Raw genomic sequence first — 4,618 nt, 5'->3', positions numbered from 1 at the left:
CCTTCTCATCTACCACCGGCAGCACTGGAGCTTCCGCGAGTAATCGTCGCGCGCCCTGAGTCATCGACGTGTCTGTGGGGTGAAGGGGATCTACAGACCTGGTTCTCCTCCTCATGTTCGTTAGTTACGCGGTGGCGGCGGTGATTTGTCTCGCGAGATAGCCGACTGGCGTTGCTGTGAACGAGACACCTTGCGTTTGCGTTTGTCTTGTTTCCGGAAATTTCTTTCATTTTATTTTTTTGTCGGCAGGAACGATTGCCGACTAGGTCGCAAGCGATCTGTCAGAGCGCCCGCGGAGGCTCAAAATTGCGAGAACCACCGTCCGTTTTCAAGGCATAAGGTCTGTGGTGCGCGTCGCGAGACATCGTCAACTCTCAGTCGCAGCGTGCCGGTGTGTTCACGTTACGAAATTACGAAAGTCGAAATTATGGAAGTCGAAATTATGGAAGTCGAAATTACGGAAGTCGAAATTGCGGAAGTCGAAATTATGGAAGTCGAAATTACGGAAGTCGAAATCGCGGAAGTCGGAATTACGGAAGTCGAATTTAGGGAAGTCGAGAGAGCAGTTAGACTGCTAACGAAGTCCCACAACAGTTCGCGGAGATGTTAGTCGTATGCGCCGCAAGGCATTTGTTGAATGCCCTTTTAGAGATTGTCTCCTTCCTCTTCTCTTTCCCTTCTTTTTTTCTCTCTTCTTCAAGGGGGTGGGCACGGTGGCCCTTTTAGAATACGATTCCTAGCTTGTTTCTCTTTCTCTTTCTGTGCTGTTTATGTATGCTTACACGATTAGTAGTTACAGCAGACCTGAACAAACGGCTTTAGCCTTAATTGATATCCATTGTGATGCACGTGATTGTGTGCGGTGATCTCTCTCTCTCTCTTTCTGTTTTCTTCTTATCTATCTGCCTATATCCCTCCCCCGTCCCCTGGTGCGCAGTGTAGAAAATCGAATTTCCTGTTCTGATTTCCTGTTTTACGACTCACTAGGATCTATAACTATAGAATTTCTAAAGCTTGTAAGCAAGAACTAAACAAATGACACGTCCTTTCTGCGGCAACTGGCTTACCTGACAGAAAACAAAGCCGTGTATCCTACAAGAAATTATGAACCTTGGAAAATGCTAGCATACAAAGCAACATACGGCCAATGAACATTACAAAACAAGTTACCCAGAATACTAAACACATTACACACAAAGAAGCTTACGATAGAGAGCATAACATTCAAGGAATTACCCATTTGTGTTCAGACCCCCTCAACACCTTTGTTTCTTACCACTCCAATTGTCTGTATATGTGATATTAGATTTGTTATTTATTCTTGCCGTAATGTAAACAGTTTTTCGTTTTTCTTCTTTATCTTCTTGCTAAAATTTTCGCAATTCAGTGTGTACTTCACATTGTTAAGAAGTTTCTGTAGGTTCGCTACGATTTACGTATATGGCATCGCGTAGCTGTGCAGCCGATATTTTGTGGGCGCCTATAGCTTCGTCTAGCTGTCAATGTCGGCAACTTTTTCCGCTGGTCACCAGCACCACGTATGTGTTTGATGCGAATATATTATTATTATTATTATTATTATTATTATTATTATTATTATTAACCTCCATGCCTTGCCTGTATGCTTTCTTTCGTATCTGACTGTCAGACTTTCCGACTGTCGTGACGGCTCCTTCGGAAGCCCATTTTGTCGCTTACAGGCGAGGAAACTCGTTTGAGAAGTTGAAGCGTGGGCCATCATCTTGAGACGCAATCCATAGCCGCGGACTCGCTGGGCAGAGCGGACTGCATTACGGTCGTGCGGTGAAGCTCTTCTTGTGTGGGGGCGCGCAGATCCGGATGGTGCACCGCCTGCAGCGTTTCAGATGATCGCCGTCACAATTCACATGCACAAAGCCGTCCGTGCGATCACGTGTCGCGAAATTACGAAGCGCGCCTGCATCGTTACTTCGCCGCGACGGTGCTTCGCTGCGAATTCTTCGTCAAGAACTTCATCTATCCTGGCGCTAAAACTCGTTGCGTCTCGTTTCTTACGCTGAACCTCCGGTCTAAACTATAGACGAGTCATCCTCCTTACGTAAAGTAACCCTTGTAGTTCGCGACACAAGAAAGGTGCTCGAATGTCTCTTTGAGCGGCAGGTGTCGCAGGCAAGTCTCTCGGCCACGCCATTCACAAGCTCTACACGAGTTTCCGAATGCAACGAACCCAAAGACGAATGTTACACTGGCGTAGCCGCTCCTCAGCTGCTGCCGAGTTCTAGCATATCGTGGAATGTGGTGCCAAAGCTGAATACCTCGGTCGGGATTAAGTCACTTAAGAACGCCGCTGCCACTGTGTATCCCTGTACGTCGCCTTCCAAGATATTGACCGACGCGGCACTGTGCAAGTTGCGGTTGAATCATCAAATTTTCAATTACAAAAAAAAAAAGGCAGAAGAAGGAAAAAAGAAAGATAAGGATGACTCGCCAACCCGGCCTTGCGAAATTGGATGTCCAGCGAAGCTGTTGAAAACCACCACTACAACTCCTGAAGCGGGGTGTGCAAGACTTTATAACTTTAGAGTAATGGTAGCAATCCTATTCTAGATTAATGGCAACATTGAAAGCATGCCGCCGCTCACAGCGGTGCTGCAACAACATTGAAATCTGTTGATCGGCTGGTTATTTTATATACGAAAGGCTAGCTAGGGACGTCACTTCCCATGTCGCAAGCTGCCGTCGCCGCTGCAGCTTGCTCAACAGTCATTTTTACTGGGAAACGTATGCGCTACGTGCTTCGCATTACATGTAGGCGCAGGAGTGCCTTATCCTCAGTTATGTGGTTCGGATGGTTGTTTTGAGGTTGTTCTTTATTCAAAGATATTCTGTTCTTTATGTTGTATATGTGAGTCCAAAGAATGTGTGCACTGTTTGCTTGACATTGCTGAGTGCTTGTAGCCTCTGCCTTACGGTAGTATGAGCCATTGATGATGATAGTTTTCTGTCGACGTTATGCCATGAAGAAATCTCGGGATCCTAGCCATATACACCTTCGCTGTAAAAGTATATACAGAATAAAGTTGCTGGTGTTAAGGGCATCTCACGAGGCCACATAAAACATTTTGGTTATATGTTGGAAGTTGTTACGTGCCCACTAGGGAGCGTTCTACCGCAAGAATTTTTCACATTGGTTCATGAATAGCCGAGAGAGAAATATTTGAGTGTCGCGAAACCATGATTTCTGGAGGCAAGCATCACCGCCAACATTGACGCTCTCTCCACTTGCTCCATTTAGCCTCCTCAAGCGACATTCCTTCCCTGCGTTCTTCCATACCGAAGCTTGAGGATCGCGTGACACATACGTCACAGGTCCTGCCTTTTCTTTTCTTTTTTCTCGCTTTCTTGCTGTGCGGCGCACTTCCGCTGACGGTGTCGCGTGCAAGCTGTTGCGTTTGTCTCGTTTGGCGCAGCGCACGATTCTGAGCGCTGTGCACGAGAAAACCTGACTAGCGGTATAAGTCCGTGCTGCACGAACACAGAGGCAGATGCAAGCAGATCACAGAGCATGATCGCGCGCTGGAACACGGTAGAAAATGACAGTTTCGTTGCCTGCGCGCGTGACTGAATGACGTGGGAACAATCAAACGACACGGAAGTACATCTCCCTTGCTACGGTACGAAGTAAAACAAAATCACACAGACATTCGGTTTGTGTGTTTGGTTATATCTCCAAACATCGATTATACTATTGAAGCAACAGACTACACAAATAACACACGTTGCCATGAATAATTCTCGAAGTCGCGCGTTACTGTGAGTGGCGTCACAGCGCAGACATGTACGTAGGCGCACCCGCGCATATACGTCCCCTCTCCGCCTGAGAGCGCGGTATATCCGCGAGCAGGACAAACGGCGTTTGATTTCAGCCCTTTCCGTGGCCCGTAGCGATGTAATACTTAGCAGACACGATCGTTAGCGCGCACTGCATGCACCGCGCTTGTCAGCTCAAAATGGCCAGACCTTGTGACGGGCCCTTTAATAAGGGATGAAAAAAGTATATCTTTGCTTGACGTTCATCATTTACGCTTGAGAAGCTGCACGCGCGTGTTTTCTCAAGTGTTAACGCGCCTTGGCTCGAGGGTGATTTTATTGCAGCACCTTCGTGGATGCACATCGCACACTGTTGCCAAGTGCAGTTCCAAGCTGTACTCTCACTTTTTCCTGCTGAATACGCCACCCGAACGTGATCAACCACCTCCTGCCTCTAACGCTCGCAAGCCGAATCGTGTATTCTTGCAATACCATGCGTAAAACTTTCTTATCAATACTTAATTTCGATCCTTTCGACCGCAGCTCTGTGTTTAAGGATAAATGTAAAGATAACTATAATAAATAATGCGTAAAAACCACTTAGCACAGGCAGTGGGCAATCAGCTCAGTTGAGTAGAAGGTGAGCAGAAACGAAAGGACCTTCTAGCTGCAGCGAAGTCGCTACAGCGTTCATTAGCGGAGAAGTCTGAGAGCGTGGTTGCCCGAGTGCTGCGCCTTTGGGGAAGATTTGTCGACGCCTCAGCTTGTGAAAAAAGAACGCGCATCGGTAGTCGACATCGTCTTTAGCGATTGAGAAGTTTAGATTGCG

This window comes from Dermacentor variabilis, chromosome 5, assembly GCF_050947875.1.
Source record: "Dermacentor variabilis isolate Ectoservices chromosome 5, ASM5094787v1, whole genome shotgun sequence".
Lineage (NCBI taxonomy): Eukaryota > Metazoa > Arthropoda > Arachnida > Ixodida > Ixodidae > Dermacentor > Dermacentor variabilis.
The sequence above is the reverse complement of the archived record's forward strand: the minus strand, read 5'-3'. Positions refer to the sequence as shown.